This window comes from Camarhynchus parvulus, unplaced genomic scaffold, assembly GCF_901933205.1.
Source record: "Camarhynchus parvulus unplaced genomic scaffold, STF_HiC, whole genome shotgun sequence".
NCBI lineage: Eukaryota > Metazoa > Chordata > Aves > Passeriformes > Thraupidae > Camarhynchus > Camarhynchus parvulus.
Genome location: NW_022148172.1, coordinates 1 through 23169, shown reverse-complemented (window position 1 = coordinate 23169; position 23169 = coordinate 1). Strand labels below are relative to the sequence as shown.

At 43.9% G+C, this 23169-nt stretch overlaps 1 long non-coding RNA gene across 1 annotated transcript; it reads right to left on the bottom strand.

The window, feature by feature from the left end:
• Positions 1–6871: 6871 nt before the first annotated feature.
• LOC115916130 lies at positions 6872–18968 on the bottom strand. Its single transcript, XR_004061570.1, has 3 exons — positions 18946–18968; positions 14721–14850; positions 6872–6894 (listed from the first exon to the last, which is right to left on the bottom strand). It is a non-coding gene; the product is annotated as an uncharacterized LOC115916130 (long non-coding RNA).
• Positions 18969–23169: the final 4201 nt, after the last annotated feature.

The following is a 23169-nucleotide window of genomic DNA, read 5'->3' as shown; positions in this document are numbered from 1 at the left end:
CAGGGGGATTGGGGACACTGGGGGCATTGGGGACACTGGGGACACTCAGGGACATTTGGGACATTGGGGATGTTGGGGACATTGGGGACACTGGGGACATTGGGGACATTGGGGACTTGAGGGACATTGGGGACACTCAGAGGGACTGGGGGCATTTGGTGTGTTGGGGACATTGGGGACATTGGGGACACTCAGGGGGATTGGGGATGTTGAGGACACTCAGGGACATTGGGGACATTGGGGTGCCAGGGACAGCGAGGGGACAGCGGGGTCAGCGCGGGACAGCGCCGCCAGACAGCGGCACACCCGGGACGCTGCGGGGACACAGGGGACATCACTGGGGACACTGGGGACAGTGGGGACACTGGGGACATCACTGGGGACATCAGGGGGATTGGGGATGTTGGGGACATTGGGGACACTGGGGATACTCAGGGACATTTGGGACATTGGGGATGTTGGGGACATTGGGGACACTCAGGGACATTTGGGACATTGGGGACATTGGGGACACTCAGGGGCATTGGGGACATTGGGGCTGTTGAGGATGTTGGGGACTTGAGGGACACTGCGGACATTGGGGACACTCAGAGCAACCGGGGACATTGGGGACATCAGGGACATGGGGGACACCCAGAGGCATTGGGGAAATTGGGAACATTGGGGACATTGGGAACATTGGGGACATTGGGGACACTCAAAGGGATTGGGGGCTTTGGGGATGCTGGGGACACCGAGGGACATTGGGGACACTGTGGCTGTTGGGGTGCCAGGGACAGCGAGGGGACAGCGGGGTCAGCGCGGGACAGCGCCGCCAGACAGCGGCACACCCGGGACGCTGCGGGGACACAGGGGACATCACTGGGGACATCAGGGGGATTGGGGATGTTGGGGACATTGGGGACACTGGGGATACTCAGGGACATTTGGGCCATTGGGGATGTTGGGGACATTGGGGATGTTGGGGACATTGGGGACACTCAGGGGCATTGGGGACACTGGGGCTGTTGAGGATGTTGGGGACTTGAGGGACACTGTGGACACTCAGGGACATTGGGGACACTGGGGGTATTGGGGACTTGAGGGACATTAGGGATGTTGGGGACACTCAGGGGCATTGGGGACACTCAGAGGGATTGGGGACATTGGAGGGATTGGGGACATTGGGGACATTAGGAACATTGGAGACATTGGGGACATTGGGGACACTCAAAGGGATTGGGGACATTTGGGGATGTTGGGGACATTGGGGACACTCAGAGGGATTTGGGACATTGGGGTTGTTGGGGACACTCAGGGACATTGGGGACACTGGGGACATTGGGGTCCAGGGACAGCGAGGGGACAGCGGGGTCAGCGCGGGACAGCGCGGCCAGACAGCGGCACACCCGGGACGCTGCCGGGGACACAGGGGACATCACTGGGGACATCAGGGGGATTGGGGACACTGGGGACACTGGGGACATTGGGGACACTGGGGACATTGGGGACATTGGGGACACTCAGGGGGATTGGGGACATTGGGGGCATTGGGGACATTGGGGACGTTGGGGACATTGGGGACACTGGGGACATTGGGGACACTCAGAGGGATTGCGGACACTGGGGACATCAGGGACACTGGGCACATTGGGGGCATCAGGGACACTGGGGACATTGGGGACACTGGGCACATTGGGGTCCAGGGACACTCAGGGGACAGTGGGGGTGTTGGGGACAGGCTGCGGGCCAGACAGCGTCACACCCGGGACGCTGTGGGGACACAGGGGACATCACTGGGGACATTGGGGACACTCAGGGACATTGGGGACATTGGGGACATTGGGGACACTCAGGGGGATTGGGGACACTGGGGGCATTGGGGACATTGGGGATGTTGGGGACATTGGGGACACTGGGGACACTGGGGACACTCAGAGGGATTGGGGACACTGTGGACACTCAGGGACATTGGGGACACTGGGGGTATTGGGGACTTGAGGGACACTGGGGACAATGGGGACAGTCAGGGGCATTGGGGACATTGGGGACACTCAGAGGGATTGGGGACATTGGGGGGACATTGGGGACATTGGGGACACTCAGGGGGATTGGGGACACTGGGGCCATTTTGGTGCCATTTTTCGCCATTTCGCCCCATTCTGTCGCCGTTTTTCCCCCGTTTCGGGGATTTGGGGCGCGGTTTGAACTCTCGGGTGCCACTGACCTCCGGAGGCTCCTGAGATCACGGCACGGCACCACTTGGTGCTACTTTGGTGCCATTTTGGGCCATTGTGGTGCCTTTTTTGCTATTTTGGGCCATTTTGGTGCCATTTTTTTGTATTTTTGGTGCGATTTTGGGCCATTTTGGGTCATTTTGGTGCCATTTTTTGCTATTTTGGGCCGTTTTGGTGCCATTTTTTGCTATTTTGGGGGATTTGGGGACCATTTTTTGCTATTTTGGGCCGTTTTGTTGCTATTTTGTTCCTATTTTGGGCCATTTTGGTGCCATTTTTTGCTATTTGGGGCCATTTTTTGCTATTTTGGGCCATTTTTTTGCTATTTTGGGGGATTTTGGTGCCATTTTTTCGTATTTTGGGCCATTTTAGTGCCATTTTTTGCCATTTTGTTGCCATTTTGGTGCTGGTTTTTTTGCTATTTTGGGCCATTTTGCTGCCATTTTTTGCTATTTTGGTGCCATTTTTTGCAATTTTGGGCCGTTTTGCTGCTATTTTCATGCTGGTTTTTGCTATTTTGGGCCATTTTGGTGCCATTTTTGGGCCGTTTTTTGCAATTTTGGGCCGTTCTGATGCTATTTTGATGCTGGTTTTTGCTATTTTGGTCCCTAGTTTGGGCCATTCATGGTGCCATATTGGTGCTATTTTTTTGCCATTTTGGGCCATTTTGGTGCCATTTTTTCCTATTTTGGGCCATTTTGAAGCTCTTTTTTCGCTGGTTTGGGCCATTCTGGTGCCATTTTTCGCCATTTCGCCCCATTCTGTCGCCGTTTTTCCCCCGTTTCGGGGATTTCGGCGCCGTTTTGAACCCTACTTTGCCACTGAGTGTGCGGAGGCCCTTGGAGCCATCGCAGCACCACTTGGTGCTACTTTGGTGCCATTTTGGGCCATTTTGGGGCCTTTTTGGTGCCTTTTTTGCTATTTTGGGCCATTTTTTGCTATTTTGGGGGATTTTGGTGCCTTTTTTTGCTATTCTGGGCTATTGTGTTATTTTTTTGCTATTTTGGGCCATTTTTTTGATATTTTGGGGGATTTTGGTGCTTTTTTTTGCTATTTTGGGCCATTTTGGGGCCATTTTTTGATATTTTGAGCCATTTTGGTGCCTTTTTTCTATTTTGGGCCATTTTGGTGCCATTTTTTGCTACTTTGGGCCAATTTTGGTGCCAATTTTGTGCCATTTTGGTGCCATTTTTTGCTATTTTGGGCCATTTTGGTGCCTTTTTTGCTATTTTGGGCCATTTTGGTGCCATTTTTTGCTATTTTGGGCCATTTTGGTGCCTTTTTTGCTATTTTGGGCCATTTTGGTGCTATTTTTTTGCTATTTTTGGTGCGATTTTGGGTCATTTTGGTGCCATTTTTTGCTATTTTGGGCCATTTTGGTGCCATTTTGGTGCTATTTTGGGGGATTTTGGGACCATTCTTTGCTATTTTGGGCCATTTTGATGCTCTTTTTTCGCTGTTTTGGGGGATTTTAGTGCTATTTTTCGCCATTTCTGCCCGTCTTTTTCGCGCGTTTTTTGGGGATTTCGGCGCCGGTTTGAACCCCTGCGGTGCCACTGACCGTGCCGGAGGCTCCTGGAGCCATCGCAGCACCACTTGGTGCTACTTTGCTGCCATTTTGGGCCATTTTGGTGCCTTTTTTGGCTATTTTGGGCCATTTTGGTGCCATTTTTTTGTATTTTTGGTGCGATTTTGGGCCATTTTGGGTCATTTTGGTGCCTTTTTTTGCTATTTTGGGCCGTTTTGGTGCCATTTTTTGCTATTTTGGGGGATTTGGGGACCATTTTTTGCTATTTTGGGCCGTTTTGTTGCTATTTTGTTCCTATTTTGGGCCATTTTGCTGCCATTTTGGTGCCATTTTGGTGCTAATTTTTGGCTTTTTTTGGTGCCATTTTCTGCTATTTTGGGGGATTTTGGGACCATTCTTTGCCATTTTGGTGCTATTTTTTTCCCTATTTTGGGCCATTCTGGTGCCATTTTTCGCCATTTCGCCCCATTCTGTCGCCGTTTTTCCCCCGTTCCGGGGATTTCGGCGCCGTTTTGAACCCCCGCGGTGCCACTGACCGTGCCGGAGGCCGCGCCGGGCGTGTCGCGCGTCGGCGCCGTCGGGCTGGCCCAGGCTCAGGGCGCGGCGCAGCTCCCGCCGGGCGGCGCCGAAATCGCCGAGCGCCAGCAGCACCTGCGGGGCGAGCACACCGTGAGCCAAAATCCCGCGGAATTCACCCCAAAATAGGCCTTGGGGTTCGAAAAAAACAATCTCCAAATTTAAAAAAATTTCCTCAAATATTTCCCCTGTGAGAAATCTCAGAAATTCCCCCCAAAAAAGCCCAGGATTGCCCCAAAAAATTCCATTCAATTGCCCCCAAAAGCTCAAAAAATTCCCCAAAATTCTAAAAAAATTCCTGAAATGCCCGAAAAAATCACTAAATTCTAAAAAACAAAAAAATTCCAAAATTAGCAAAAAATTCCATGGAATTAGCAAAATATCATAAAATTTACATTTAAAAAAAATCCCTGGAATTAGAGAGAAAAAATCCTGGAATTCCAGAAAAACATCACAAAAAATCTAAAAAACCACAAAATTCTAAAATTACCCAAAAATTCCATGGAATTATCAAAATATCACAAAATTAAAAAAAAAATAAATGGTGGGAAAATCCTGGGAAAAATCATTTAAAAAATACAGGAAAATTCCTAAAAAATGTTGTGGAAATTTGCAAAAATTCGCCAAAAAAGCGCAAAAACAATCCCAAAAATTCCCCAAAAAATTCCCCAAAAAAATTCTAAAAAATGCCGAAATAATTCCCCAAAAAATCCCCAAAAAATCCCCCAAAAATTCCAAAATATACCCCAAAAATTCCCAAAAAATCGCCAAAAAGCGCAAAAAAAATTGCAAAAAAATCTGAAAAAAATCCCTAAAAAGTAAAAAAAAAAAAAAAATCCTAAAAAATTCCAAAAATTCCACAAATTGATCAATGGAAAGTGGAAAAGCATCTGAAACACTTCTAAAAATTCCCAAAAAATCTGTCAAGAAAAAATTACAAAACAACCCGGAAAAATCGTGAAAATTGGCGAAAAGTCCCAAAAAATTCCCGGAAAAAACCCCAAAAATTCCCCACAAAAATCCATAAATTCCCAAAATTCTAGAAATATCTAAACGATCAAAACCCACCAGGAAATTACCTAAAAAGACCCAAAAAATCCCAAAAAAAGGCAAAAAAAATTCCTAAAAAATGTCAAAAAAAACCCCAAAAAATTCCCAAAAAATCCCAAAAAAATCCCCATAAATCCCCCGAATGCTGTGGAATGTTCTGGAAGGCTCTCACCTGTCCCAGGTGTGCCTGGCCCCTCAGCCAGCGGGGGGGGGGTTGGAAAATGCTCCACAAGGACCCCAAAGGTCCCCAAAAAATCCTCCAAAAATCCCCAAAATTCCTCAATAAATGGGGGGAAAATCCTGGGAAAAATCCTAAAACAATTCCAGGAAAATTCCTAAAAATTGTTGTGGAAATTTGCAAAAAATTTGCCGAAAAAGGGCAAAAAAAATCACAAAAATTCCCCAAAAAATTGTAAATAATTCCCAAAAAATTCCCCAAAAATTCCCAAAAAATGGCCAAAATGTGCAAAAAAAAATCGCAAAAATTCCCAAAAAATTTCCCCAAAAATTCCAAAAAATGCCAAAAAAATTCCCAAAAAATTCCCAAAAAATCCTCAAAAAATACCGAAAAAATTCCCCAAAAATCGCCAAAAAAGTGCAAAAACAAAAAATTCCCCAAAAAATTCCCAAAAGCATTCAAAAAAATGCCGAAAAAAGGGCAAAAAATTCCAAAAAAAACCCCAAAAAAATCCCCAAAAAATCCCCCATAAATGCCCGGAGGCTGTGGAATGTTCTGGAAGGCTCTCACCTGTCCCAGGTGTGCCTGGGCCTCAGCCAGCAGCGGGGGGCTGCTGTGGGCTCCACGCGGACGCGGCGGCCGAGGTCCCCCAAGGGGCCCCGCCGAAGGTGCCGGCGAAAATTCCGGAATAGCCCCAATGGTGCAAGATGCTGCGGAACAAATCCTCCGCGACCACAACGTGCTGGGGAAATAACGGGGAAAATTCCTGAAATTCCCATCCCTGAAAAGCCCCGGAAATCCACATTCCCAAAATTCCCCCCCAGATCCTCACATAATTCCGGCGTGCGGGAAAAAATAACGGGAAAAAATTCCTAAAATTCCCATCCCTGAGTCCCCGAAAATCCACATTCCCAAAAATCCCCTCTGAAATTCTCCAAAAATCCATTCAAAGAATCACAAAAATTCCCAGCCAAGATCCTACACGGACCAAAATTCTCTCAAAAATGCCCCAAAAATTCCCCAAACCCAATCCCACATTCCCAACAATCTCCTCCTACATTCCCAAAATCCCAATCCCAAAATTCCCAAAATCCCAATCCCAAAATTCCCAAAATTCCAATCCTAAAAATCCCCAAAAATTCCCAACCCCAAATCCCCCATGAACTGCCGAGGTGCTGGGGAAAATACTAGGGGGAAAATTCCTGAAATTCTGATCCTAAATCCCCTAAAATCCAAATTCCCAAAATTCCCATCCTAAAGTCCCCAAATTCAATCCCAAAACTCCCAAAATTCGCACAAAAATGCCCAAAAATTCCCAGCCCAGATCCTCCGGCGACTGCGACGTGCTGGGGGAATAATGGGGAAAAAATTCCTGAAATTCCCATCCCTGAGTCCCCTGAAATCCAAAATCCCAAAATTCCCATCCTAAGTCCCAAAATCCAGTCCCAAAACTCCCCAAATTCCCAAAATTCCTCTCCAAAATTCCCAAAAATTCTCTCCACAATTCCCAAAAATTCCCCAAATCCAGTCCCGGATTCCCAACTCCCAAAATTCCTCTCCAAAATTCCCAAAAATTCCCAAAAAATCTCTCCAAAATTCCCAAAATTCCCATCCCTGATTCCCAAAAATCCATTCCCAGATTTCCAACGTTCCAATCGGAATTTCCAAAACAATCCGTCCCAAAAATCCCCAAAATTCCCAAATTTCCCACCCCAGATCCTCCAGGGACTGCGAGGTGCTGGGGGAAAATAATGGGGAAAATTCCTGGAATTCTGATCCTAAATCCCCTGAAATCCAAATTCCCAAATTTCCAATCTGAAATTCTCCAAAATCCATTCCCAGAATCACAAAAATTCCCAGCCCAGATCCTCCAGGGACTCAAATTCTCTCAAAAATTCCCAAAAATTCCCCAAACCCAATCCCACATTCCCAACAATCTCCTCCTACATTCCCAAAATCCCAATCCCAAAATTCCCAAAATCCCAATCCCAAAATTCCCAAAATTCCAATCCTAAAAATCCCAAATTTCCCACCCCAGATCCTCCAGGGACTGCGAGGTGCTGGGGGAAAATAACGGGGAAAATTCCTGGAATTCTGATCCTAAATCCCCTAAAATCCAAATTCCCAAAATTCCCATCCTAAAGTCCCAAATCCCAAAACTCCCAAAATTCCCAAAACTCCCAAAAATTCTGTTGCGGGAAAAATTCTCAAATTCTATTAAATCCCCTAAAATCCAAATCCCAGAATCCCCCTAAAGTCCCCAAATGAATTCCCAAAAATCCCAAAATTGTGCTTCCAAAAAATCCCCAAAAATTCTCCCACCTGAATCCCAAAAATTCCCAAAAATCCCATCCCAAATTCCCAAAAATCCAATCCCAAATTCCCAAACAATCGCCTCCTCAATTCCCCAAATCCAATCCCAGAATCTCCAAATTCCCATCCTAAAATTCCCAAAATTCTCTCAAAAAATTCCCCAAAAGTCCCAAAAATTCCCAAAAATTCCCCCAAATCCAATCCCGGATTCCCAACTCCCAAAATTCCCAAAAATTCTCTCCCAAATTCCCAAAAATTCCCCAAAATCCAATCCCAAATTCCCAAAATTCCCATCCCAGATTCCCAAAATTCCATTCCCAGATTCCCAACGTTCCAATCGGAATTTCCAAACAAATCCGTCCCAAAAATCCCCAAATTCCCAAATTTCCCAGCCCAGATCCTGCAGGAAAAACCGGAAAAAATTCCTGGAATTCCCATCCCTGAGTCCCCAAAATCCCAGCCCAGAATCCCAAAGCTCCAATTCCCAAATTTCCAATCCCAAATGCCCCAAAATTTCTTCCCAAAATCCCCAAATTCCCAAAAAATCCCCTCCCAAAATCCCCAAACATCCTCTCCAAAATTCCCAGCCCAGATTCCCAAAACTCCACTCCCTGATTCCCAAAATTCCCCAAAATTCCCCAAAATTCCCATCCCTGAGCCCTAAAATCCAATCCCAGAATCCCAAATCCTGAATTCCCAAAAATCCCTTCCAAAAATCCCCAAATTCCCCACCCCAGATCCTCCGGGGACTGCGACGTGCTGGGGGAAAATAACGGGGAAAAATTCCTGGAATTCTGATCCTAAATCCCCTGAAATCCAAATTCCCAAAATTCCCATCCTAAAGTCCCAAAATTCAATCCCCAAACTCCCAAAATTCGCACAAAAATGCCCAAAAATTCCCAGCCCAGATCCTCCAGGGACTGCGACGTGCTGGGGAAACGGGAAATTCGGGAAATTCTCCCTAAAATCGAAATTCTCCGATCCTAAATCCCAAAAATCCCAAAATTCCCAAAATTCCCATCCAAAATTCCCACCAGTCCGGGGTGCTGGGGAAAATAGCAAAATCCCAAAACTCCCAAAATCCCACAATTGATCCACAAACATGCCCAAATTTCCCAGCCCAGATCCTCCAGGGACTGCGAGGTGCTGGGGGAAAATAACGGGGAAAAAATTCCTGAAATTCCCATCCCTGAGTCCCAAAAATCCCAGCCCAGAATCCCAAAGCTCCAATTCCCAAATTTCCAATCCCAAATTCCCAAAAATCCCTTCCAAAGTCCCCAAATTCCCAAAAAATCCCCTCCTAAAATCCCCAAACATCCTCTCCAAAATTCCCAGCCCGGATTCCCAAAACTCCACTCCCTGATTCCCAAAATTCCCCAAAATTCCCCAAAATTCCCATCCCTGAGCCCTAAAATCCAATCCCGGAATCCCAAATCCTGAATTCCCAAAAATCCCTTCCAAAAATCCCCAAATTCCCCACCCCAGATCCTCCGGGGACTGCGACGTGCTGGGGGAAATAGCGGGGAAAATTCCTGAAATTCCCATCCCTGAGTCCCCTGAAATCCAAAATCCCAAAATTCCCATCCTAAAGTCCCCAAATTCAATCCCAAAACTCCCAAAATTCGCACAAAAATGCCCAAAAATTCCCAGCCCAGATCCTCCAGGGACTGCGACGTGCTGGGGGAAAATAACGGGGAAAATTCCTGGAATTCCCATCCCTGAGTCCCCTGAAATCCAAAATCCCAAATTTCCAATCTGAAATTCTCCAAAATCCATTCCCAGAATCACAAAAATTCCCACCCCAGATCCTCCAGGGACTCAAATTCTCTCAAAAATTCCCAAAAATTCCCCAAACCCAATCCCAGATTCCCAAGTCCCAAAAATCCAATCCCACACCCAAATCCCAAATCCCAAATTCCCAAATTTCCAACGACAAATTCCCAAAAAATCCAATCCCAAAACTCCCAAATTCCAAAAATCTTCTCCAAAATGCCCAAAATTCCCAGCTCAGATTTTCAAATCCGATCCCAACGTCCAAACAAAATCCCATCCGTCCCCAAAATTCCCCCAATTCCCCAAAATTCCCATCCCTGATTCCCGAAATCCAATCCCAGGATCCCAAATCCCAAAATTCCAATCGAAATTCCCGAAAAAGCGTTCTGAGCATCCCCAAACTCCCAAAAATTCTCTCAAAAATGCCCCAAAAATTCCCCAAATCCACTCCCACATTCCCAACAATCTCCTCCTACATTCCCAAAATTCCAATCCCCAAAATTCCCAAAATCCCAATCCTAAAAATCCCAAATTTCCCAGCCGAGATCCTGCAGGGACTGCGAGGTGCTGGGGGAGAAATGGGAAAAAAATTCCTGAAATTCCCATCCCAGAATCCCAAATCTCAAATTCCCAAATTTCCAATTCCAAATTCCCCAAAATTTCTTCCCAAAATCCCCAAATTCCCAAAAATTCCCTCCCAAAATTCCCAGCCTGGATTCCCAAAACTCCACTCCCTGATTCCCAAAATTCCCCAAAATTCCCCAAAATTCCCATCCCCGAGCCCTAAAATCCAATCCCAGAATCCCAAATCCTGAATTCCCAAAAATCCCTTCCAAAAATCCCCCAAATTCCCAAAATTCTCCCTGAAATTCCCAAAAAATTCAATCCCAAATTCCCAAACAATCGCCTCCGAAATTCCCCAAATCCAATCCCAGAATCTCCAAATTCCCAAATTCCCAAAATTCTCTCAAAAAATGCCCAAAAATTCCCCAAAATTCCCCAAAGATCCAATCCCAGATTCCCAAAACTCCACTCCCCAAATTCCCAATCCCAAAACTCCCAAAACCCCGAAAAATCTTCTCCAAAAATCCCCACAATTCCCAATCCCACCATTCCCAACATCCCAAAAATCCCGACCCCACAATTCCCAAATTTCCATCCCAAAGCTCCAAATTCCTTCCCCAAACTCCCCCAAAATCCTCTCCAAAATCCCCAAAATTCAACCCCAAAATTCCCTCCCAAATTCCCAAAATTCCCAACCCCACCATTCCCAAAATTCCATCCTAAAATCCCCAAAAAACCCAATCCCAAAAATCCCAAAATTCAACCCCAAAAATCCCAGAATTCTGCCCCAAAAATCCCAAAATTCTGTCCCAAGTTTCCTTCCCCAAATTCCCCCAAAATCCTCTCCAAAATCCCCAAAATCCCTCCCAAAATTCCCAGAATTCCAGCCCAAAATTCCACCCAAAAATTCCAAAAATCCTCTCCACAATTCCCTCCCAAACCCCAAAAAACCTCTCCAAAAGTCCAAAAATCCCCCCAAAACCCCCAAAAATCCCCAAAAATCCTCTCCAAACCCCCCAAATTTCACTCCCAGCATTCCCAAAATTCCCAAATTTCCCGGAATTCCCGGAATTTTGCTCACTCTGCCCATCTCAGGCTGTCCCAGAGCAGCCGGGAGCATTCCCAAACCCCAACCCCACCATTCCCAAAATTCCATCCCAAAATCCCAAAAACCCAACCCCAAAATTCCCAGAATCCAACCCCAAAATTCCCAAAAATCCATCCCAAATTTCCTTCCCCAAACTCCCCCAAAATCCTCAACAAAATCCCCAAATTCTGCCCCAAATTCCAAATCCCAGAACCTCAAAAATCCTCTCTAAAATTCCCCAAGTTCAACCCCAGCATTCCCAAAATCCCAAAAATACAACCCCAAAATTCCCAAATTTCCCTCCCAAAATTCCCTCCCAAATCTCCAAATTCCTTCCTGAAACTCCCCCAAAATCCTAAAATCTCCAAATTCTGCCCCAAAAGTCCCAAAATCCAAATCCCACAATTCCCAAAATTCCATCCTAAAATCCCAAAAAACTCAATCCCAAAATTCCCAGAATCCAACCCCAAAATTCCCAAAATTCCATCCCAAATTTCCTTCCCCAAACTCCCCCAAAATCCTCAACAAAATCCCCAAATTCTGCCCCAAAATTCCCAAAATCCCAACCCCAGAACCTCAAAAATCCTCTCTGAAATTCCCCAAATTTGATCCCAGAATTCCCCAAATCCCAAAAACCCAACCCCAAAATTCCCAAATTTCCCTCCCAAAATTCCCTCCCAAATCTCCAAATTCCTTCCCCAAACTCCCCCAAAATCCTCTCCAAAACCCCCAAATTCTGCCCCAAAATCCAAATCCCAGAATTCCCAAAATTCCATCCCAAAAATCCCAAAAAACTCAATCCCAAAATTCCCAAAATTCAACCCCAAAATCCCCAAAATCCCGTCCCAAATTTCTTTCCCCAAAACTCCCCCAAAATCCTCTCCAAAATCCCCAAATTCTGCCCCAAAATCCCCAAAATCCAAATCCCAGAATTCCCAAAATTCCATCCTAAAATCCCAAAAAATCCAATCCCAAAATTCCCAGAATCCAACCCCAAAATCCCCAAAATTCCATCCCAAATTTCCTTCCCCAAACTCCCCCAAAATCCTCTCCAAAATCCCCAAATTCTGCCCCAAAATCCCAATCCCAGAACCTCAAAAATCCTCTCTGAAATTCCCCAAGTTCAACCCCAGCATTCCCAAAATACCAAAAACCCAACCCCAAAATTCCCAAATTTCCCTCCCAAAATTCCCTCCCAAATCTCCAAATTCCTTCCTGAAACTCCCCCAAAATCCTAAAATCTCCAAATTCTGCCCCAAAAGTCCCAAAATCCAAATCCCACAATTCCCAAAATTCCATCCCAGAAATCCCAAAAACCCAATCCCAAAATTCCCAGAATCCAACCCCAAAATCCCCAAAATCCCATCCCAAAATTTCCTTCCCCAAAACTCCCCCAAAATCCTCTCTAAAATCTCCAAATTCTGCCCCAAAATCCCCAAAATCCAAATCCCAGAATTCCCAAAATTCCATCTTAAAATCCCAAAAAATCCAATCCCAACATTCCCAGAATTCAATCCCAAAATTCCCAAAATGCAAATCCCAGAATTCCCAAAATTCCGTCCCAAAATTCCTTCCCCAAAACTCCCCCAAAATCCGAATTACAGAATCTCAAAAATCCTCTCCAAAATTCACAAAAATTGACTTTAAAACCCCCCAAAATCCCCTCCAAAAGTCCCCAAACCCCCCAAATTTCACTCCCAGCATTCCCAAAATTCCCAGATTTCCCGGAATTCCCGGAATTGCGCTCACTCTGCCCATCTGAGGCTGTCCCAGAGCAGCCTGGAGCATTCCCAAACCCCAACCCCACCATTCCCAAAATTCCATCCTAAAATCCCAAAAAACCCAACCCCAAAATTCCCAACATTCAACCCCAAAATTCCCAGAAACCAACCCCAAAATTCCCAGAATCCAACCCCAAATTTCCTTCCCCAAACTCCCCCAAAATCCTCTCCAAAATCCCCAAATTCTGCCCCAAAATTCCCAAAATCCCAATCCCAGAACCTCAAAAATCCTCTCTAAAATTCCCCACATTCGATCCCAGAATTCCCAAAATCCCAATCCCAACATTCCCAGAATTCAATCCCAAAATTCCCAAAATGCAAATCCCAGAATTCCCAAAATTCCATCCCAAAATTCCTTCCCCAAAACTCCCCCAAAATCCCCAAATTCTGCCCCAAAGTCTCCCCCAAAATCCGAATTACAGAATCTCAAAAATCCTCTCCAAAATTCACAAAAATTGACTTTAACCCCCCAAAATCTCCCCTGAAAACCCCCAAAATCCCCTCCAAAAGTCCCCAAACCCCCCAAATTTCACTCCCAGCATTCCCAAAATTCCCAGATTTCCCAGAATTCCCGGAATTGCGCTCACTCTGCCCATCTGAGGCTGTCCCAGAGCAGCCGGGAGCATTCCCAAACCCCAACCCCACCATTCCCAAAATTCCATCCTAAATCCCAAAATCCCCAAAATCCCATCCCAAAATTCCTTCCCCAAAACTCCCCCAAAATCCTCTCCAAAATTCCCAAAATCCCAACCCCAGAACCTCAAAAATCCTCTCTGAAATTCCCCAAATTTGATCGCAGATTTCCCAAAATCCCAAAAACCCAACCCCAAAATCCCCAAAATCCCATCCCAAAATTCTGTCCCCAAACTCCCCCAAAATCCTCAACAAAATCCCCAAATTCTGCCCCAAAATCCCCAAAATCCAAATCCCAGAACCTCAAAAATCCTCTCCAAAATGCACAAAAATTGACTTTAAAACCCCCCAAAATCCCCTCCAAAAGTCCCCAAAACCCCCCAAATTTCACTCCCAGCATTCCCAGAATTCCCGAATTTCTCGGAATTCCCGGAATTTTGCTCACTCTGCCCATCTCAGGCTGTCCCAGAGCAGCCTGGAGCATTCCCAAACCCCAACCCCACCATTCCCAAAATTCCATCCTAAAATCCCAAAAATACAACCCCAAAATTCCCAACATTCAACCCCAAAATTCCTTGCCCAAATTCCCAAAATTCCCAACCCCACAATTCCCAACATCCCATCCCAAAAATCCCAAAATTCCATCCTAAATTCCCAAAAACCCAATCCCAAAATTCCCAACATTCAACTCCAAAATTCCTGGAATTCAACCCCAAGACACCTTCCCAAAACTCCCCCAAAATCCTCTCCAAAAGCCCCAAATTCTGCCCCAAAATTCCTTCCCAAATTCCCAAAATTCCCAACCCCAGAATTCCCAAAATTCCAGCCCAAAATTCCACCCAAAAATTCCAAAAATCCTCTCCGAAATTCACAAAAATTGACTTTAAACCCCCCCAAAACCCCCCCCAAACCCCCCAAAATCCCCTCAAAAATCCCCAAAAATCCTCCCAAACTCCCCAAATTTCACTCCCAGCATTCCCAGAATTCCCGAATTTCCCGGAATTCCCGGAATTTTGCTCACTCTGCCCATCTGAGGCTGTCCCAGAGCAGCCGGGAGCTCTCCCGGGCGTTCCCCAGCGATTCCTGCGCCAGGCCCAGGTTGAGGCAGAGGCGGCTCCGCATCCGAGCCAGCTCCGCGACCGGAACCACGCCTGGAAAATAACGGGAATGAAACGGGGAAAATGGGAACATTTGGGAATTCTGGGATTGGGGATTGAAATGTGAGGATTTGGGATGGAAATCCTGGGATTTGGGGTAAGGAATTCTGGGATTTGGGGTCGGGAATGTCGGGCAGAGGCGGCTCCGCATCCGAGCCAGCTCCGCGACCGGAACCACGCCTGGAAAATAACGGGAATGAAACGGGGAAAATTGGGAAAATTTGGGAATTCTGGGATTTGGGGATTGAAATGTGGGGATTTGGGATGGAAATCCCGGGATTTGGGACCGGAATTTGGGCATTTGGGATGGAAATTCTGGGATTTGGGAGTGCAATTCTTGGCTTTGGGATCAAAGTTTCCAGATTTGGGATCAGAATTCTGGGATTTGGGGTCGGGAATTCTGGGATTTGGGATGAGAATTCCAGGATTTGGGATCAAAATTTGGGGATTTGGGATCAGAATTCCAGGATTTGGGATCAGAATTCCAGGATTTGGGATTGAAATTCGGGGATTTGGGATCAAAATTTGGGGATTTGGGATTGAAATTCCAGAATTTCAGATCAGAATTCCGGGATTTGGGGATTTGGAATCAGAATTCTGGGATTTGGGGTCGGGAATGTCGGGCAGAGGCGGCTCCGCATCCGAGCCAGCTCCGCGACCGGAACCACGCCTGGAAAATAACGGGAATGAAACGGGAAAATTGGGAAAATTTGGGAATTCTGGGATTGGGGATTGAAATGTGAGGATTTGGGATGGAAATCCCGGGATTTGGGGTAAGGAATTCTGGGATTTGGGGATTGAAATTTGGGGATTTTGGATCAGAATTCTGGGATTTGGGGTCGTGAATTCTGGGATTTCAGTTTGGAATTCCAGGATTTGGGATGGAAATCCCGGGATTTGGGGTCGGGAATGTCGGGCAGAGGCGGCTCCGCATCCGAGCCAGCTCCGCGACCGGAACCACGCCTGGAAAAACGGGAATGAAACGGGAAAATTGGGAAAATTTGGGAATTCTGGGAATTCTGGGATTTGGTGATTTGAGGTGAAAATTTGGGGATTTGGTATGGAAATTCCAGGACCTGCGATCGCAATTCAGGGATTTGGGATGGAAATTCTGGGATTTGGGGATCAGAATTCCGGGATCTGCGAGTGAAATTTTGGCATTTGGGATGGAAATTTGGGGATTTGGGATCGGAATTTGGGGATTTGGGACTGGAATTCCAGGATTTGGGATTGAAGTTGTGGGATTTGGAGAGCAAAGATTTTGGGATTTGGCACGGAAATTCTAGGATTGGAATTCGAGGATTTGGGATCGGAATTCCGGGATTTGAGATGGAAATTCTGGGATTTGGGATCAGATTTTGGGGATTTGGGATTGATCATCAAATCAGATTGATTTGGGGTTTGTTTAAATGGGATTTGGAGTTGAAATTTGGGATTTGGGGATTGAAATCAGAATTTAGATCAGAATTTGGGATTTGGGATCAAATTCATTTGGGATGGGTTCGGATGGATTTGGTTTGGGATTGAAATCTGGGATTGGGGTTCTGGGATTTGGGTGGAGTTCTGGGATTAGTGATTCAATTTGGGATGGAAACTGGGATTTGGGAAGGGGATTTGGGATGCGAAGAGAGGGGAAGAAGGGGAGGTCTGAAGTTTGAATTCCAGGATTTGGGATGGAAATCCCGGGATTTGGGGTCGGGAATTCTGGGATTTGGGGTCGGGAATGTCGGGCAGAGGCGGCTCCGCATCCGAGCCAGCTCCGCGACCGGAACCACGCCTGGAAAACGGGAATGAAACGGGGAAAAATGGGAAAATTTGGGAATTCTGGGATTTGGGTGATGAAATGGGGATTTGGGATGGAAATCCCGGGATTTGGGACGGGAATTTGGGCATTTGGGATGGAAATTCTGGGATTTGGGGTGCAATTCTTGGCTTTGGGATCAAAGTTTCCAGATTTGGGAGAATTCTGGGATTTGGGGGTCGGGAATTCTGGGATTTGGGATGAGAATTCCAGGATTTGGGATCAAAAATTTTGGGGATTTGGGATCAGAATTCAGGATTTGGGATCAGAATTCAGGATTTGGGATTGAAATGGGGATTTGGGATCAAAATTTGGGGATTTGGGATTGTTCATTAGATCAGAATTCGGGGATTTGGGGATTTGGGGGTGGAAGGGGATTTGGGGGGAATGTGGGGCGGCTCCGCATCGAGCCAGCTCCGCGACCGGAACCACGCCTGGAAAATAACGGGAATGGAACGGGGAAAAGTGGGAAAATTTGGGAATTCTGGGATTGGGGATTGAAATTTGGGGATTTGGGATAGGAATTGTGGGATTTGGGATGGAAATTCTGGGATTTGGAATCGGAATTCTGGGATTTCAGTTTGGAATTCCAGGATTTGGGATTTGGACTCAGAATTCTGGGATTTGGGATTGGAAATTTGGGGATTTGGGAATAGAAATTGAGGGCTTGAGGATTGAAATTCCAGGATTTCAGAAAGAATTCCAGGATTCAGGGTGAGAAATTCCAGGATGTGTAATCAGAATCCTGGGATTTGGGATTGGAGATTTTGGGGATCAGTGACTGAAATTCTGGGATTTGGGATGAAAACCACAGGATTTGGGATTGGGATTTCCGATTTGGGATGGGAATTTGGGGATCTGGGATCAGGAATTCTGGGATTTGGGATCAGGAATTCTGGGATTTCAGTTTGGAATTCCAGGATTTGGGGTTAAAATTCTGGGATTTGGGATCAAAAATCCGGGATTTGGAGTGGAAATTTGGGGATTTGGGGATTGAAATTCCAGAATTTCAGATCAGAATTCCAGGATTTGGGATTGGAATTCTGGGATTTGGGATTGGAATTCCAGGATTTGGGTTTGGAATTCTGGGATTTGGATGGAAATTCCGGGATTTGGGATGGAAATTCTGGAATTTGGGTTTGGAATTTGGGGATTTGGGATCAGAATTTTGGGATTTGGGATGGAAATTCCGGGATTTGGGATCGGAATTCCAGGATTTGGGATTGGAATTCCAGGGATTCGGGACCGAAATTTGGGGCTTCGGAATCTGGGAATTTTGGGAGTGGAATTCCAGGATTGGGGATTGAGGATTTGGAGATTTGGGATCGGGATTCCGGATGGAAATTCTGGGATTTGGGGTCGGAAATTCTGGGATTTGGGGTTCCAGGATTGGGGATTTGGGATCAGAATCCCGGGACTTGGAACTGGGAATTCCGGGTATGATTTGGGAGGAGCAGATTCACCTCCCAAATCCCAAAATTCCAATTCCATCAATTGTGCTTGTAAATCCCCAGAATTCCTGAAAAATCCCCCCAAAATGTACCCCAAAACCCCCCGAAAATTCCCCAAAAATCCCCTCACATTCCCCAAAAATCACCCCCAAAATTCCCCAAAATCCCCCCCAAAAATCAACAAAAATCACCCCAAAATTCCCCAAATCCCCCCAAAATCCCCCCAAAATCCCCCCCAAATTCCCCAAAAATCCCCGAAAATTCCCCAATATCCTCCCAAATTCCCCCCAAAATCCCCCCCAAAAATCACCCCCAAATTCCTCCGAATCCCCCCAAATTCCCCAAAATGCCCCAAAAATCACCCCAAAATTCCCCAGAAATCCCCCAAAATTCCCCAAATCCCCCCAAAAATCCCCCCAAAAATCCTAAAAATTCCCCCAAAAATCCCCCCAAAATTCCTAAAAATTCCCCAAAAATCACCCCCAAAATTCCCCAAAATCCCCCCCAAAAATCAACAAAAATCACCCCAAAATTCCCCAAAACCCCACAAAATCCCCCCCAAAATCCGCCCCAAATTCCCCAAAAAACCCCGAAAATTCCCCAATATCCTCCCAAATTACCCCCAAAATTCCTAAAAATTCCCCAAAAATCCCCCAAAATCATCCTCAAATTCCCCAAAAATCCCCCAAAATTCCCCCAAATCCCCCCAAAAATCCCCCCAAAAATCCTAAAAATTCCCCAAAAATCACCCCAAAATTGCCCAAATCCCCCCCAAAATTCCTAAAAATTCCCAAAAGTCCCCAAAAATTCCCAAAATATTGTCCCCAAAATTCCCACCTTCCAGCTGCGTTTCCAGGATGCCCCAAAAAAATCCCCAAAAATGCTCCAAACCCCCCCAAAAAATCCCCCCAAAATGTCCGGAAAATTCCCAAAAATTCCGCCCAAAAATTCCCAAAAAATTTTCCCAAAACATTCTCAAAAAAAATCCCAACAATTCCTAGAATTGAATAGAAAAATCCCCTCAAAATCCCCAAAAACTCCCCCAAAAAATGCTCCAAAACCCCGCAAAAATCTCCCAAAAGTTTTCCCAAAAAACTCCCAAAAATTCCCCACAAAACTCCCAAATATTCCCAAAAATATTTCCCACAATTCCCAAAAATATTCCCCCAAAAATTCCCAAATAATTCCTAAAAAAATAAAAAACAAATCCTAAAAATTCCCCAAATTTCCAAAAAACTCCCCAAAATTCAAAAAAACTCTGCCAAAAAAACCTCCCAAAAATTCTCCCAAAAATTCCCAAAAAAATCCCCAAAAACTTCCCAAAAACACTTTCCCAGAATTCCCAAAAAATTCCCCAAAATTTCCCCAAAAATTTTCCTAAAAAAATATCCAAAAAAAGTTCCCCCAAATTCCTAAAAATCTCCTCAAACAATTCCCCCAAAATCCTAAAAAAAATCCCTGAAAAAGAAAAGAAACCCCCGAAGAAAACCTCGATCGATGCCCAAAAATTAAAAAAAAAATCCCCAAATAACCCCAAAATCAGCAAAACCTCCAAAAAATTCCCAAAAATTCCCCCAAAATCCCCAAATTTAAAAAAAAATTCCCAAAAATTCCCAAATTTCCCCCAAAAATCCCAAAAGAATCCCCAGAAATTCCCCCCAAAAATCTCAAAGAATTCCCAAAAATTTAACAAAAAACTCCCTAAAAACACCAAAAAATTCCCCAAAATCCCCCTAAATTCCCAAATTTCCCCCAAAATTCCCAAATTTTCCCAAATTTCCCCAAAATTCCCAAATTTTCCCCAAAATTTCTCACAAAAATCCCCAAAATTACCCAGAATTCAAGAGAAAAAATCCCCAAAAAATCCCCCCAAAAATATTTCCCAAATAATTCCCAAAAATTCAAAAAAAAAATCCCAAAAATTTCTCCAAAAAATCCCCAAAAGAACCAAAAATTCAGCAAAAAAATTCCGAAAATTTCCCTCCGAAAAAATAGAAAAAACCTCCCAAAATTCTTTCCCAAAATTCTTTCCCAAAAATTCCAAAAAAATGAAATAAATTCCAAAAAATCACCCCCAAAAAAATCTCTAAAACCCCCAAAACTTCCCCAAGATTTCCCAAATTTCCCCAAAATTCCCAAAAGAACTCCCAAAAATTCCCCAAAAAATCCCCAAAATGACCCAGAATTCAGGAGAAAAATCCCCAAAATTCCCCAAAATCCCCAAAAGTTACAAAAAGATCCAAAAAACCCAACAAAGCCCCAAAAATTCCCCTCAAAAATCCCAAATTTCCCCCAAAAATCCCAAAAGAATCCCCAGAAATTCCCCCAAAAATCTCAAAGAATTCCCAAAAATTTAACAAAAAACTCCCTAAAAACACCAAAAAATTCCCCAAAATTCCCCCAAAATTCCCAAATTTCCCCCAAAATTCCCAAAATTCCCAAATTTCCCCCAAAATCCCCCCAAAATTCCCAAATTTCCCCCAAAATTCCCAAATTTTCCCCAAAAAATTCTCACAAAAATCCCCAAAATTACCCAGAATTCAAGAGAAAAAATCCCCAAAAAATCCCCCCAAAAATATTTCCCAAATAATTCCCAAAAAGTCAAAAAAAAATCCCAAAAATTTCTCAAAAAAATCCCCAAAAGACTCAAAAATTCAGCAAAAAATTCCGAAAATTTCCCTCCGAAAAAATAGAAAAAACCTCCCAAAATTCTTTCCCAAAATTCTTTCCCAAAAATTCCTAAAAAATGAAATAAATTCCAAAAAAATCACCCAAAAAAAATCTCTAAAACCCCCAAAACTTCCCCAAGATTTCCCAAAATTCCCAAAAGAACTCCCAAAAAATTCCCCAAAAATCCCCAAAAATGACCCAGAATTCAGGAGAAAAATCCCAAAAATTCCCCAAAAACCCCCAAAAGTTACAAAAAGATCCAAAAACCCAACAAAGCCCCAAAAATTCCCTCAAAAATCCCAAATTTCCCCCCAAAAATCCCAAAAGAATCCCCAGAAATTCCCCCAAAAATCTCAAAGAATTCCCAAAAATTTAACAAAAAACTCCCTAAAAACACCAAAAAATTCCCCAAAATTCCCCCCAAAATTCCCAAATTTCCCCCCAAAATTCCCAAAATTCCCAAATTTCCCCCAAAATCCCCCCAAAATTCCCAAATTTCCCCCAAAATTCCCAAATTTTCCCAAAAATTCTCACAAAAATCCCCCAAAATTACCCAGAATTCAAGAGAAAAAATCCCCAAAAAATCCCCCCAAAAATATTTCCCAAATAATTCCCAAAAAGTCAAAAAAAAATCCCAAAAATTTCTCAAAAAATCCCCAAAAGAACCAAAAATTCAGCAAAAAAATTCCGAAAATTTCCCTCCGAAAAAATAGAAAAAACCTCCCAAAATTCTTTCCCAAAATTCTTTCCCAAAAATTCCTAAAAAATGAAATAAATTCCAAAAAATCACCCCAAAAAAAAATCTCTAAAACCCCCAAAACTTCCCCAAGATTTCCCAAATTTCCCAAAACTCCCAAAAGAACTCCCAAAAAATTCCCCAAAAAAATCCCCAAAATGACCCAGAATTCAGGAGAAAAATCCCCAAAATTCCCCAAAATCCCCAAAAGTTACAAAAGATCCAAAAACCCAACAAAGCCCCAAAAATTCCCCTCAAAAATCCCAAATTTCCCCCAAAAATCCCAAAAGAATCCCCAGAAATTCCCCCAAAAATCTCAAAGAATTCCCAAAAATTTAACAAAAAACTCCCTAAAAACACCAAAAAATTCCCCAAAATTCCCCAAAATTCCCAAATTTCCCCCAAAATTCCCAAATTTTCCCCAAAATTTCTCACAAAAATCCCCAAAATTACTCAGAATTCAAGAGAAAAAATCCCCAAAAATCCCCCCAAAAATATTTCCCAAATAATTCCCAAAAATTCAAAAAAAAATCCCAAAAATTTCTCCAAAAAATCCCCAAAAGAACCAAAAATTCAGCAAAAAAATTCCGAAAATTTCCCTCCGAAAAAATAGAAAAAACCTCCCAAAATTCTTTCCCAAAATTCTTTCCCAAAAATTCCTAAAAAATGAAATAAATTCCAAAAAATCACCCCAAAAAAAATCTCTAAAACCCCCAAAACTTCCCCAAGATTTCCCAAATTTCCCAAAATTCCCAAAAGAACTCCCAAAAAATTCCCCAAAAAATCCCCAAAATGACCCAGAATTCAGGAGAAAAATCCCAAAATTCCCCAAAACCCCCAAAAGTTACAAAAAGATCCAAAAAACCCAACAAAGCCCCAAAAATTCCCCTCAAAAATCCCAAATTTCCCCCCAAAAATCCCAAAAGAATCCCCAAAAATTCCCCCCAAAAATCTCAAAGAATTCCCAAAAATTTAACAAAAAACTCCCTAAAAACACCAAAAAATTCCCCAAAATTTCCCCAAAAATTCCCAATTTTCCCCCAAAATTCCCAAATTTTCCCAAATTTCCCCCAAAATTCCCAAATTTCCCCCAAAATTCCCAAATTTTCCCAAATTTCCCCCAAATTCCCAAATTTCCCCAAATTTCCCCCAAAATTCCCAAAATTTCCCCAAAAATTCTCACAAAAATCCCCAAAATTACTCAGAATTCAAGAGAAAAAATCCCCCAAAAATCCCCCCAAAAATATTTCCCAAATAATTCCCAAAAAGTCAAAAAAAAATCCCAAAAAATTTCTCCAAAAAATCCCCAAAAGAACCAAAAATTCAGCAAAAAAATTCCCAAAATTTCCCTCCGAAAAAATAGAAAAAACCTCCCAAAATTCTTTCCCAAAAATTCCTAAAAAATGAAATAAATTCCAAAAAATCACCCCAAAAAAAATCTCTAAAACCCCCAAAACTTCCCCAAGATTTCCCAAATTTCCCAAATTCCCAAAAGAACTCCCAAAAAATTCCCAAAAAATCCCCAAAATGACCCAGAATTCAGGAGAAAAATCCCAAAAATTCCCAAAATTCCCAAAAGTTACAAAAAGATCCAAAAAAACCCAACAAAGCCCCAAAAATTCCCCTCAAAAATCCCAAATTTCCCCCCAAAATTC